The 15,293-nt window shown below is 46.8% G+C and overlaps 1 long non-coding RNA gene across 1 annotated transcript in view; it reads left to right on the forward strand.

The window, feature by feature from the left end:
- Positions 1–4,152: 4,152 nt before the first annotated feature.
- The window catches only part of LOC140470059 (uncharacterized), a 28,316-nt gene continuing 17,175 nt past the window's right edge, over positions 4,153–15,293 (forward strand). The window contains exon 1 of the long non-coding RNA XR_011956325.1: positions 4,153–4,261. This is a non-coding gene — a long non-coding RNA (uncharacterized lncRNA). The remainder of the gene's footprint in view (positions 4,262–15,293) is intronic.

The raw sequence follows: 15,293 nt of genomic DNA on the forward strand, positions 1-15,293 counted from the left end.
ATTTCAGATCATCAATATGGTTTCGTCAAGGGCAGGTCGTGTCTCACAAATCTCATTGAGTTTTCTGAGATGGTGACCAAGCATATAGATGAGGGTAGGGCAGTTGACGCGGTATACGTGGACTTCAGTAATGCCTTTGATAAGGTTCCACATGGTAGGCTGTTAGAGAAAATGCAGCGACATGGAATTGAGTGTGATTTAGCAGTTTGGATTAGAAACTGGCTTTCTGAAAGAAGGCAGCGAGTGGTGGATGATGAAAAATAATCAGCCTCCAGTGCGGTTATTAGTGGTGTTCCACAAGGATCTGTTTTGGGATCACTGCTATTTGTCATTTTTATAAAAGTCTTAGACGCAGGCATAGGTGGATGGATTAGTAAATTTGCAGACGACAGCAAAGTCAGTGGAGTAGTGGACGTGTGGAAGAATGTTACAGGTTGCAGGGGGACTTGGATAAACTGTAGAATTGGGCTGAATGTGGCAAATGGAGTTCAATGCAGCTAAATGTGATGTGATGCACTTTGTGAAGAATAACAAGAAGGCAGAGTACTGGGTCAATGGAAAGATTCTTGGTAATGTAGATGTGCAGAAGGATGTTGGAGGCCATATACATAGATGCCTGAAAGTTGCCACCCAGGTGTACAGTACTGTTAAGGCAGCATACAGTGTGTTAGATTTCATTCGTAGATGGATTGAGTTCTGGAGCTGCAATATCATGCTGCAACTATCCAAAACACTGGTGTGGCCATATTTGGAATATTGTGTGCAGTTCTGGTGCCCATATTTCTGGAAGGATGTGGAAGCATTGGAAAAGGCACAGAGGATATTTACCAGGACGTCGTGTGTTCTGGAGGGAAGCTCTTATGAGGAAAGGTTGAGAGAATTGAACGTGTTCTCATTGGCAAGAAGAAGGCGAAGAGAGGATTTGATAGAGACAAACAAGATGATCAGAGGCTTAGATAGTGTAAATAAATTGCTTACTTATAAGTATATGGCTGGCTGCCACTGTAAGTATACTCGGCATTCGGAGGCCTTTGAGGACGCTCCGTTACATGCGCGTGCAGGATAAGGTCACGTGGTGCATCGCACCGTTCCAAAAGAAGGTCACGTGATGCGCTGTTTCACGTGCCGGAGGCGTGCAGGGAGGTCACGTGGTCCTCCGTATCGCGGGCAAAATGGGTTCACGTGGTACTCCGTTTCGCACGCAAAACAAGGTCACGTGGGGTCGAACATCCGGGAATGGAAGGAGGCAGAGAATGGAGTCAGACTAACAACCAATCAGAAGATAATCCCACCTCAGTGACTGCATGATATTTTTTACTATATAAAAAGACTGGGTCAGGGACAAGGGTGTGGTATTTTTCTGAACTGACACACTGTATAGTTTGTCAGGGACGGAAAGGTCGAGACCCAGAGCTCTGTATGCTTTATCCACTTACTGTAAAATAAACTCAAGAAGTGTGACACCGAATACCTTCTCCCATTGCTTCATTTTAAAGAACACGCAGGACTTGGCTCACACATAGAAGAAAGTAAGTTAGTAAATTGAGCCAGAGTCCGACAATAGGGTAAACAGTGAAAGTCTTTTTCCTAGGATGAAGACATTAGTGTGTATAAGGGGGCATATCTACAAATTGAGGGATGATAGATTTAAGACAGATGTCAGAGGCAGGTTCTTTACTCAGAGTGGTTCGGGCATGGAATCCACTACCTATTAATGTCGTTAACTCAGCCACTATAGCGAGATTTAAACAATCCTTTACATAAGCACATGGGTGATTTCAGGATAGTGTAGGGGGATGAGCTGAGAATAGTTCATAGGTTGGCGCAACATCAAGGACTGAAGAGCCTGTTCTGCGCTGTATTGTTCTCTGACTATTGTGCTACAAGTGATTTTTACTGACTTAAACTGAGTGATGGATCTTGTATTGTGGGCTTACGAAATGTCACTGATCTCTACCAAACATGTACGAGGTACAGAATGCTGCCTGACCTGCTGCGCTTTTCCAGCAATAAATTTTTCAGCTCTGATCTCCAGCATCTGCAGTCCTCACTTTCTCCATGTACGAGGTAGAGTCAGAGCAATAATAAGAGGCTGCAACAGGAGGGGGACAGGTAGCTCCATACAAAACCCGACTCCTTCTCAACTGTTTTCCCCACAAAAACCGAGCGCCTTCCAGAAAAGCACCTCTATATCCCACCACTTTGCCCTACAATCGTGGTATCTGGCTGCGCACGAAGAGCAGTGCAATAGTCTGTACTGGGACCCTGAAACGCTTGGTAAAGAGTCAAATCATCTGAGCATTGAAAGCCCCATCACATTGAATGCATTTTCTCTTGTTTTCACTGTTCCTGACTTCCCTTAGTTTTCCGAATGAACCTGCTAAAGTTGTTATTACACATATCTGCACAAGCAGTGAATTGAACCCAGGCCTCTCGTCCAAGATTCGGGATATTTTCACCGCGACACAAAACATCGACTCGAACTTCCTTTGTCCCTTGCCTGCTAAGTCACGCCCGAATCAACTCTGCAATTGGGAGGAAGGGGCGGAACAGGAGGACCGAGGAGTGACCGGTCCTCCAACCAGAGTGAATGAGGAGCGGGGCCAAAGCATTCTCGGGAGTGAACGCTTCAAGATTGGTCAGAGAGCAAACTATTTTGCAGGATTGATCATTCTCATGATATAGTGGAGCATTAAATCTCTCTCATAAATCAATGTGAGATTTTAAGAAATCCTGTAGTTGAAATGTAAATCTGATAATGTACATATTTCCAATCGATTTACACAACTCGAGTAAGAAACTTCTTTTCAAACTCCCAGAACGATTAGTAATTTACATACCTGGCCGTTATGGTTGATTTGGACCAGACAATCTATTTGCATGTTAGACATCTCTATGACTGTAACTTGACAAAACAATTGTTAATGACTAATATTTTACCCATCAGTCTGTGCAGTTATGAATATTATCTATGAACTCACTGATAACCTCAGATGCACGCGCAGTTTGGTTTCAATGCAGAGCATGCGCAATGTCACATTGGTCAGTGCAGAGAGAAATGGAGCTGCTTTCTCCGGCAGCGGCTGCGAGCGGCTTCAGAGAGCGGTGCTCAGAGCCTCGCTGGGAGAAAGGAGCGGAGAGAATTCACAAGTAAAGGTTAAAAAAAAACTCGAAAAAGACCCTCCAGGCCCGGGTAAGGAGGTGGCGGTCTCTGATCAGGGAAGTGGCCCAGGGTCACGGCCGCCATTTGTTTGAGGGAAGAGGGAGCGCGGGCCTCAGGGCCGCCATCTTGGGAAGGTCAAGGTGCAGGAGGGCGGGGCTCTCGGGGTCTGTAGAACAATCAGAGGAAAGGGCAGACCCATTGTTATTGATTAATTCCATGAACACAGCTTCACTGGGCGATCCTGCAGCAATATCCTCTCTCAGTCCTGCTGGGATGTTTCATCCCATCAGAACCAGCAGCTCTCCTCCTCTCTCAGCTCCCCTTCTGTCCTTCCTGCAGCATCTGTCCCCTGGAACATTGAGCTGCCTGTCCTGTCCCTCCCTCAGCTGTGTTTCTGTAATACCTGTGATATCGCAGTCCCACTTTAGATTACTTCACTAAAGACAGGAATGCACCCGATGGATGTTTCTTAACTTCAGTAATTGTTTAATATTCACTTACAGGTTTTTAATTACATCGTTTTTGAAGCATTTACTTCACACTCAATCATTTGCAATGGCGGGATTTGAACCTGTGTCCAGAGAAAACTTGCTGAGTTTCTGTATAAATTGTCACACATAATGCTACTAGGCCACCACTTCGCCTGCTCACAGTTTGTATATCCCATTGCAACATGAATCAAAACCCTTTCTTCCTGCACACTTGTTTGATCCGGCACTCTGGTGATGTGACTCAGTACCTCTCCATGTGGTATCCCTCACTGTGTGGGTCTAATTGCTGCCTCTGTTAGCGTCTCTCACTTTTGAAGCTACTCCAGACCATGAGCCAACAGAATTCTCCACTCCAGAGAGATGAGGCAGCACAGATCAGGAATGGAGACTGGGATTTTCGAGATCTCTGTGGGCTCAGTGCCATTCTATATGTGTAACCCTCAAAGCATTAGTCTAATTTCCCATTTTGCCTATTTCTGTGTCTTCTACAGGTACTCATGGAGTTCCTGACTCAATAGACTTGCCAACTGCTGGTTGGGACGATGGTTGGTCAGCCAGAAAGACAAAGTCAGGGAGGTCGGGAGTCTTCAATACATCCTGCTGCCAGGTAAGATCATTCCAGTGCACAGAGCAGAAAGTAATAAGGGGGATCCAAACATCAGCTAACAAGACATGACATAGAGAAAGTGCTGGAGGGGAGCACAGTACAGACACACCCCAGGCTCAATCACCACGCCTGCTGCAGGTTATGTTGTAATGAGACAGCATCGGGAGTTCCCAGGTATCAGTCCAGGCCTGTGCTTTCTTAGGGAGCATCAGAACAACTGAGGGGAAAGCAGGCCTCCCACGAGAGGGTGGTAATGCTGCCTGGGATCTTTCTGTTCTCTATTCCCTCTCCAACACTGTATCTATGGCTTGTATTGAGGACCAGTGTCTTCAATCATTCTAACTCCTATAACAGTTCCTATCTCTGTCATCTCCTCCCCTCTCACCAATTATTTCACATATTTGAAACCTCCAGTCCAGATGACCATCTGTATCACTGTAACTTGCTTCAGTCTCTACAACATGCCTTGTCTCGATAGTCTCCTCCTCCAAAAACTGGAGACACAGGGTCTGTTTCTGTGCGGCATGACTCTTCAGCCGAGGTTCCCTAAATGGAATGAGTCGTGTTTGCCTGTGTTTGGCTCATATCCCTTCAAATCTTCACCTCTCCATGTACCTGCCCGAGTGTCTTTTCAATGTTGAAATTGTACTTGTTTTTACCATTTCCTCTGGCAGTCCATTCCGTCTATGCACCATCCTCTGTGGATAATGTTGCCCCTCAGCTCCCTCTTTAAATCCTTGCTCTCTCACCCCACATTTATGCCTCTAGCTTTGGACTCACCTACCCTTGTCAATTCACCTTACTTAGATCATACATGGTTTCATAAACCTTTATAACGTCGCCCTGTGGCCTCCTCTGCCCAGGAGAAATATTGACGACAGTGTTACCAATATCTCTAACTCATGTACTCAATGCTCTGACCAATGAAGACAAGTGTGCCAATTGCTGCTTTCAACACCCTGTCGCCCTGTGATGCCAGTCCAAGGAACAATGTAACTGCACCCCTTGGTCTCTCTCTGTTCGACTGCACTGCCCAGGGCCCAACTATTATCCGTATGAGTCCTCCCTGGTTTGTCTTAACTAAATCCAACACCTGAATTAAACTCCATCTTTCATTCCTTGGCCCAGTTGATTAACATCCCCTTCGATAATTATATTCCCTGCCCACTCTTCCACTCATCTTGGTATCCATAAACATACGAACAGGGACTCCTGTATTTTCACTCAAATTGTTTATGTAAATGGTGCACAACAGTGGTCCCAGCACCAATCCTTACAGCACACTGCTGGTCAGAGGCCTCCAGTCTGAACAACAACCCTCTCCCACCACCCTCTCCCACCACCCTCTCCCACCACCCTCTCCCTCCACCCTCTCCCTCCACCCTCTCCCTCCACCCTCTCCCTCCACCCTCTCCCTCCACCCTCTCCCTCCACCCTCTCCCTCCACCCTCTCCCTCCACCCTCTCCCTCCACCCTCTCCCTCCACCCTCTGTCTCCCACTGTCATCCCATTTTATATCCAGTTGGTGAGCTCTCCCTGATCCCTTGTGATCTACCCTTACTAACTAATGTATCATGCTACACCCTGAACAAGGGCTTGCAGAAGCCAGAAACAACGTCTGTTGCTCTTGTTTTAGTCTATCTTTTATCTTTTTGGTCACATCTTGAGCAAACTCCAGTCAAGATTGTGGGACATGTTTTCCCATGCACAAAGCCATGCTGGCTGTCCGTAATCAGGCCTTATCTTTCCAAATGCATGTAAGACCTACCTCTCAGAATGACCTCCAACAACTGACCCACCCTGATGTCTCGCTCATCAGTCTGTAGTTCCCTGGCTTTCTCTTGCAGCCTTTCTTAATTGATGACATAACATTACAATCATAGTCAGAGTCATACCGTACTCTTTGGTTAACGCTAACCATACTCTAAAACTGATCTCATCGCACCTGCCTGTTCCTGGATCACATCCCTTCAAACCTTTCCTATTTCTGTACTAATCCAAATGTCTTTTAAACATTGTTATTGTCCCCATGTTCACCCCTTCCTTGGCAAGTTCATTCCACACGCAACCCACCCTCTGTGTAACGATGTGCCTCTCGTGTCTTTTTTGAAAATGTTTCTCCTCTAAACTTAAAAAAGTCGTGCCTTGTCTTGAAACTCCCCTGTCCATGGGAAAAGACAACTCCCATTAACTCTATCTATCCCCCTCATGATTTTATAAACTTCTATGAGGTCATCTGTCAACATTCAGGTTTCAGTGAAAAATACCAACCTATTCAGCCTTTCCTTATACTGAAGCCTTTCGTACCCAGCCACATCCCAGTAAATCTCCTCCCTAACCCTTTCCAGCTTAATAATATCCTTCCTATAACTGGGCAACCAGAACTGGACACAGTATTCCAGAAGAGGACTCACCAATGGCCTGCATAATCTCAATGCTACTTCCCAACTCCTATATCCAAAGGACTGAGCAATTAAAGCAAGTGAGGCCAGCACCTTTTTAAAACTATCCTGTCTCTCCATGTTACAAACTTCAAAGAATTATGTAGCTGAACCCTGAGGTCCCTCTGTTCTATAACACTACTGAAGGCCTTGCCATTAATTGTATGAGCCCTGCCCGTGTTTGTTGCACAAAATGCATTACCTTGCATTTATTCAGATTAAACTCCATCTACAGTTTTTCAGCCATTCATTCACACATTTAATCAGGATCCCTTTGTAATCTCAGAAAACCTTCTTCACTGTCCACAATGCCACCCTCCAGTCTATCAGCCTATCACACACAGCTCTCTATGTTACAAATATCTCTGCTAGGGGCCCTACAATTTCTTCACCAGCTTCCCACAATGTCCTGAGATCCATTTGATCAGGTCCTGGGGATTTATCTACCTTTGTGTTTTAAAACCTCCAGCACCTCCTTTTCTATAATGTGGACTCATTTCAAGACGTTGAGTCATAGAGATGTTCAGCACGGAAACAGGCCCTTCGGACCAACTCCTGCATGACGTTTCTAGTCACATTTGCCACAATTTTGCCAATATCCCTCTGAACCCTTGCTATTCATACACCCATCCACATGCCTTTTAAATGTATTTCTATCAGCCTCCACTATTTGCTCTGGCAGCTTATTCCATCCACTCTGTGGGAGCCAGTTGTCCTTTAGACCCCTTTGAAAAGTTTCCCTCGCCTGGGGAAATGACCTTGTCTATTGACCCTATCGATGACCACCATGATTTTAAACACCTTTTATCGGTTAACTCCTCAGCTTCCCATGTTCAAGTGAAAACAGCCCCAGCCTATTCAGGCTTTTCCCTGAAGCACAAACCCTCCAACCCTGGCAACATCTTTGGTCATTTCTTCTGAACCCTTTCATGTTCCACGACATCCTTCCGATGGCATTGAGACCAGAATTGCACACAGTATTCCAATAGTGGTCAGGCCAAACACTGTTTAGTTCCCTGAGTGCCCCAGTCTTTATCCACAGTAAGTTCCAAAGTGAAATATTTGTTTTGGATCTTGTAGTTTCACACATCGTTGCCTTCATTGATCATTAAGGAGACCGGGTTTGTCCCGAGCTCTTCTTTTGCTCTTAATACACTTGTAGAGTCTCTTTGGATTCTCCTTAACTTTCTCTGCCAAAGCGATCTCGTGTCCCCTTTTTACATTTCTGATTTCCATCCTAAGTGTATTTCTACAGCCCCGATGCTCCTGAAGGGATTCCCTTGAGTCAGCTAGTTAGATCTGACATGTGACCCCTTTTATCTTGACCACAGCCTCGAAACTCAGCCAGTGTTTTCTAATTCAGTCAGCATTGAGCTGCACACCAACAGGAACACGCTGGCGCTGAACGCTCCTTTTATCTCGGTTTTAAAATATTCCTACTTGCCAGACTTCCCTTTATCTGCAAATAGCCGACCCAGATCTACTTTAAAAATTCCTGTCTAATACTATCTTGCTCCATTGAATAACTTTAACTTGTGGACCAGGCCTGTCCTTTTCCATCACTATTTTCAAACTAATACAATTGTGGTAACTTTCCAAAGTGCTCCCCCACTAACACCTCAGTCCCGTTCCCGAGCTTGTTTCCCAAAGGGAGGTCAGGTATAGCCCCATTCTCCAGTTGGGCCACTTACATAATGACTGGGAGTTTTCGGAACACACTTAACAAATTCCTTCCATCCAAATGCTTAACTTAGTAGCAATCCCAGTCCAGGTTTGGAACGGTTAAGATCCCCTATCATTACAACCCTATTATTCTCAGAGATATCTGAAATCTCCTGACATATTTGCTCCTCCATCTCCCATTGCCTATCGCGGTAGTCCGACCGTAGAAAACTAATGACCAATTTTTATTTCTCAGTTCCACTAATATCGTTTAACTGGGCGATCCGACATGAATCCTCCCTCGAGGTACTGCTGGGATGTTTTCCCCCAATCAAACCCACCCGCTCTCCTCCTGATTTGCCTCCTGTTCTATCCTTCCTGTATTCTCCGGATCATTGAGCTGCTCCTGTTGCTCCCTCAGCTGTGTTTCTGTAATATCTATGGGATCCCAATCCCATGTTCCCATCCATGCTCTGGGTTCATCTGCCTTATCTGTCTGGGCCTTTGCATTGAAATAACTGCCGTTTAATCCACCAGTTTTCCCTAATTGTCTGCTATGTTCTTGCCTGCCTTGTCTACTTATATTCCTCTCTTGAACATTTGTACCAGCCTCAACTTTCTTTCTGGCCTTACAACTCTTTGTGGTCACACAGCCCTGCCAGACGAGTTTAAATCCTCTCGAGCAGCTCCAGTAACGTTCCCCACCAGGATGTGGGTCCCCCTCCTGTTCCCAGTTCAGGCGTATTCCCCACCCTGTCTACCTGTGCTGACACCTTCAGACATCCAGGGACTTGCCCACCAAGGTCCCTGTATTCCTCAGTACTCCAGGAGGACCTACCATTCATGATGTATATCATTCGTTTATTAGACTTCCCACAATGCATTACCTCACAGTGATCAGAAGTAAACTCTGTCTGCCATTACTCTGCTCAGTTTATCATCTGATCGATATCAGACTGCAGCCTGAGTCCATCCCCCTCACTCTGGACAACACCCTCACCTTTCATGTTATCTGTAAACCTACTAATGTTACCTTCTGCTTTCACATCCGAGTGATTAATGTCCATAATGAACAGCAATGGCTCCTGCACAGATCCCTGTGGTACACCTGCTGGGCAAAGGCTTTCAATCAGAAAACCAACCCTCCACCAATTGTGGAGCCAATTTACCAACTTACCTTGGATCCCATGGGCTTAGGAAGTAGCGACCATAATATGGTAGAGTTCAGTCTGGAGTTTGAAAGGGAGAAGGCGAAATCTGATGTAATGGTGTTACAGTTGAATAAAGGTAATTATGAGGGCATGAGAGAGGAACTGACTAAAATAGACTGGAAGCAGAGGCTAACCGGGAAGACACTAGAGCAAAAATGGCAGGAGTTTGTAGGTATAATTGAGGACACTGTACAGAGGTTCATTCCCAAGAAAAGAAAGATTAACCGGGGAGGGATTAGACAACCTTGGCTGACAAAGGAAGTCAGGAAATGTATTAAAGAAAAAGAGAGATCCTATAAAGTGGCTAAGAACAGTGGGAAATCAGAAGATTGGGAAGGATACAAAAGCAAACAGAGGATAACAAAGAGTGTAATAAGAAATGAGAGGATCAAATATGAAGGTAGGCTAGCCAGTAATATTAGAAATAATAGTTAAAAGTTTCTTTCAGTACATAAGAAACAAACGACAGGCAAAAGTAGACATTGGGCCACTTCAAACTGATGCAGGGAGCCTAGTGATGGGAGATAAGGAAATAGCAGGAGAACTTAACAAGTACTTTGCGTCAGTTTTCACAGTGGAAGACAGGAGTAATATCCCAAAAATTAAAGGGTGTCACCGGGCTGAGTTGAGTATGGTTGCCATTACGAAAGAGATAGTGCTAGAAAAGTTAAAAAGTCTTAAAATTGATAAATCTCCTGGCCCCGATGGGATACACCCTAGAGTTCTGAGAGAGGTTGCTGAGGAAATAGCAGAGGCATTGGTTGAGATCTTTCAAGAGTCACTGGAGTCAGGAAAGGTCCCGGACGATTGGAAGATGGCTGTAGTAACCCCCTTGTTCAAGAAAGGATCAAGGCAAAAGATGGAAAATTATAGGCCAATCAGCTTAACCTCGGTTGTTGGTAAAATTCTAGAATCCATCATTAAGGATGAGGTTTCTAAATTCTTGGAAGAGCAGAGTCTGATTAGAACAAGTCAACATGGATTTAGTAAAGGGAGGTCATGCCTGACAAACCTGTTGGAATTTTTTGAAGAGGTAACAAGTAGGTTAGACCAGGGGAACCCAGTGGATGTGGTCTATCTGGACTTTCAAAAGGCCTTTGATAAGGTGCCACACGGGAGATTGCTGAGCAAGGTGAGGGCCCATGGTGTTCGAGGTGAGCTGCTGGGATGGATTGAGGATTGGCTATCTAACAGAAGGCAGAGAGTTGGGATAAAAGGTTCTTTTTCAGAATGGCAGCCGGTGACGAGCGGTGTCCCGCAGGGTTCGGTACTGGGGCCACAGCTGTTCGCATTATATATTAATGATTTGGATGAGGGAACCGGGGGCATTCTAGCGAAGTTTGCCGATGATACAAAGTTAGGTAGACAGGCAGGTAGTACTGAGGAAGTGGGGAGGCTACAGAAGGATCTAGACAGGTTGGGAGAGTGGTCCAGGAAATGGCTGATGGAATTTAACGTGAGCAAGTGCGAGGTCTTGCACTTTGGCAAAAAGAATATAGGAATGGACTACTTTCTAAATGGTGAGAAACTTAATAAAGCCAAAGCACAAAGGGATCTGGGAGTGCTAGTCGAGGATTCTCTAAAGGTAAACATGCAGGTTGAGTCTGTGATTAAGAAAGCGAATGCAATGTTGTCTCTTATCTCAAGAGGGTTGGAATATAAAAGCAGAGATGTACTACTAAGACTTTATAAAGCTCTGGTTAGGCCCCATTTGGAGTACTGTGTCCAGTTTTGGTCCCCACACCTCAGGAAGGACATACTGGCACTGGAACGTGTCCAGCGGAGATTCACACGGATGATCCCTGGAATGACAGGTCTAGCATATGAGGAACGGCTGAGGATACTGGGGTTGTATTCGTTGGAGTTTAGAAGATTAAGGGGAGATCTAATAGAGACGTACAAAATAATACATGGCTTTGAAAAGGTGGATGCTAGAAAATTGTTTCTGTTAGGCGAGGAGACTAGGACCCGTGGACACAGCCTTAGAATTAGAGGGGGTCATTTCAGAACGGAAATGCGGAGACATTTCTTCAGCCAGAGAGTGGTGGGCCTGTGGAATTCATTGCCACGGAGTGCAGTGGAAGCCGGGACGCTAAATGTCTTCAAGGCCGAGATTGATAGGTTCTTGTTGTCTAGAGGAATTAAGGGCTACGGGGAGAACGCTGGCAAGTGGAGCTGAAATGCGCATCAGCCATGATTGAATGGCGGAGTGGACTCGATGGGCCGAATGGCCTTACTTCCACTCCTAGGTCTTATGGTCTTATGGCTCTTCCCTTTTGGACCAGCCTTCCATGTGGGAACTTGTCAAAGACCTTAATGAACTCCATATAAACCACATCATCTGCACTGCCCTCATCAAAATCAGAGGACAGTCGTCTAGCAAATCCATACAGACAATCCCTAATGAAATTGTGGGGGTATCCGTTTTTGGCGAATACATTGTATCGGTGTTCTTCTTCCTCTTTTTGCAGTTCTGGTGTACTGCAGTGTGTTGTGGCCCTTTTGAATAGTGTCTTGATGCAACTTCTTTTGTGTGTGTTGGGGTGGTTGCTTTCGTAGTTCAGGACTTGGTCTGTGTGTGTGGCTTTCCTGTAAACCTTTGTGGTGAATTCTCCGTTTGGTGTTCTCTGTACCATCACGTCTAGGAATGGGAGTTGGTTGTCCTTTTCTTCCTCTCGAGTGAATCGGATTCCTGTGAGTGTGGCGTTGATGATCTGGTGTTTGTTCTCTATTTCTGTGATTTTAATGATTACAAAGGTGTCATCCACATATCTGACCCAGAGTTTGAGTGAATTTGCGGTAAGACTGTTTGTTCTAACCTTTGCATTACCGCTTCTGCTATGAGTCCAGAGATGGGTGAGCCCATGGGGGTGCCGTTGATTTGTTCATATATTTGGATGTTGAATGTGAAGTGTGTTGTGAGGCACAGGTCCAGTAGTTTGAGTATGGAGTCTTTGTTGATAGGTTCCCCGTCTTGTTGTCTGTTGTGTCTGTCCAGCAGGTTGGCTATTGTTTCTCTGGCTAGGGTTTTGTCGATAGAGGTGAACAGTGCCGTTACATCGAATGAGACCATAGTTTCTTCCTTGTCTATGTGTATATTTCTGATGATGTCCAAGAATTCCTGTGTTGACTGTACAGAGTGTCTGGATCCACTGATCAGGTGTTTCAGTTTCTGCTGTAGTTCTTTAGCCAGTTTGTGTGATGGTGTCCCTGGTAGTGATACTATGGGTCTGAGTGGGATGGCTGGTTTGTGCACTTTAGGTAGTCCATAGAGTCTGGGGGTGTTGTTGCTTTCAGGTTTCACACTCTGACGGTCAAACCTGCTTATCTGTCCATTTTTTTTGTCGGTTTCTCAGTGTGTTGTTTTTCCTATTGGTGAGCTGCGGGGTGGGGTCAAACTCCACACAATTTCATCCACAGATGTCTCGGGGAAAGACAACAGAATGAAGACATGCCACGACCCAAAGGACTAGTCACACTACCATACATCAAGAACATTTCGGAACTGACAGCCAGACTACTGCGATCTCAAGGACTCATAACAGCACACAAACCAACAGCCACTCTCAGACAACAACTCACCTGACACCCAGCATGAGCAAAACCAATGTAGTGTACAAAATCGCATGCAAGGACTGCACAAAACACTACATAGGACAAACAGGAAGACAGCTAACAATCCGCATCCATGAACACCAACTAGCCACGAAACGACACGACCAGCTACCCTTAGTAGTCACACAGGCAGATGACAAGCAACATGAATTCGACTGGGACAACACCACTATTATAGGACAAGCCAAACAGAGAACAGCCAGGTAATTCCTAGAGGCATGGCACTCATCCACAGATTCAATCAATAAGCTCATCAACCTGGACCCAATATACCGGCCACTACAGCGGACAACTGGAACTGACAACCGGAATCGGCAGATACAAACCACTATAAATGCTGGAGGAAAGATCACATAAGCGCTTCACAGGAGGCTCCCAAGCACTGAGGATGTCACCTAGACAGGGGACGAAACGTCTGCAACACAAATTCCCAACTCGGCGAACAGAACCACAACAACGAGCACCCGAGCTCCAGATCTTCACCCAAACGTTGAAGCCCTTTCGACTCTGCAAAGCTCCGTCATGAACAACCCACCATCTCTCTATTTCCTTTACCTTCTTCAGTGTCTGCAACTCTCGCTGTATCTTCCAGTAACGTTCTTTAGTTACTGCAGGTCTGCCTAGCTCCCCGATAACCTGTTCCATCCCATACAGCTCCCTCAATCACTGTAACACCCTCTGCTCTGTCTAATCCTCCTCTTCCCCACTTTCTTCCAGGCCCAACGGCGATCCTGTAAGAGAGCAGTGTGGAATGGGATGTTATAAACCTCAGCTGAGGCTTGAGGCCTATCATTACCTGGGAGTCACAAGGGGAGAGAACCTGAGAGAGAGCAGCACAAACCGGGAGAATATACATCAGCAACGAGGATTGAGGCCGACTGGGACTTGGATTTGGATAAAAAGCAGAGCAGGAGGCTCGAAATCAGCACCGAGTCACAGAGGGAGGGACTGTGTGAGGGAGCAACTGGGAGCAGGAGCTTGAGGCTGACTCACACCTGGGAGAAGAGAAATCCGCACTGAGGATCGAGGCCTAGTTGTACCTGGGAGTCACAGAGACGGTGACCCTGTGAGGGAACAGACTGGAGTGAGAGCTGGATGATTACATGTCCGAGGAGACACATCACTGTGTGTGCACATGTCCCTCCATTGTTCTGTGTTTGTGTGTGTACGTCTGCTTCCCTCACTATGTGTGTGTAACTCTCCTGACTGTGTGTTTGCCCCTTCCTCACTGTGTGTGCATGCGTGTCCCTCCCTCACTGTGTGTGTGTGTGTGTGTTTGTGTGTGTGCATGTCTGCGTGTCTCCCTCCCTCACTTTGTGTGTGTGTGTGTGCCCTCTCTCGCTTTCTGAGCATGTCCCACCCTAGCTGTGTCTGCTTGTCTCAACTTCGCTGTGTGTGTGCGTGTCCCACCCTCGCTGTTTGTGTGTGTCCCTCTTGCTGTGAGTGTGTGTGCCCCTCTTGCAGTGTGTGAGGGTGTCCTCCCCTCGCTCTGTATGTGTGTGTATGCATATCGCTCGCTCACTGTGTGTCTGTGTGTACCACCCTCGCTGTGTGAGTATGTATGCATGTCCCTCTCTCACTGCGTGCATGTCGCTTTTGCTGTGTGTGTGTCCCTCATGCTGTGTGTGTGCGTGTCCCTCCCTTGTTGTGTTTGTGTGTGTCCCTCCGTTGCTGTGTGTGTATGCCCCTCCCTCACTGTGTGAGCGTGTCCCCTCCCTCGCTGCGTGTGAGCGTGTCCCCCCCCCGCTGCGTGTGAGCGTGTCCCCCCCCGCTGCGTGTGAGCGTGTCCCCCCCATCGCTGCGTGTGAGCGTGTCCCCCCCCTCGCTGCGTGTGAGCGTGTCCCCCCCCTCGCTGCGTGTGAGCGTGTCCCCCCCCTCGCTGCGTGTGAGCGTGTCCCCCCCCTCGCTGCGTGTGAGCGTGTCCCCCCCCTCGCTGCGTGTGAGCGTGTCCCCCCCCTCGCTGCGTGTGAGCGTGTCCCCCCCTCGCTGCGTGTGAGCGTGTCCCCCCCTCGCTGCATGTGAGCGTGTCCCCTCCTCGCTGCGTGTGAGCGTGTCCCCCCCTCGCTGCGTGTGAGCGTGTCCCCTCCCTCGCTGCGTGTGAGC

Source organism: Chiloscyllium punctatum, chromosome 50 (genome assembly GCF_047496795.1).
Source record: "Chiloscyllium punctatum isolate Juve2018m chromosome 50, sChiPun1.3, whole genome shotgun sequence".
Lineage (NCBI taxonomy): Eukaryota > Metazoa > Chordata > Chondrichthyes > Orectolobiformes > Hemiscylliidae > Chiloscyllium > Chiloscyllium punctatum.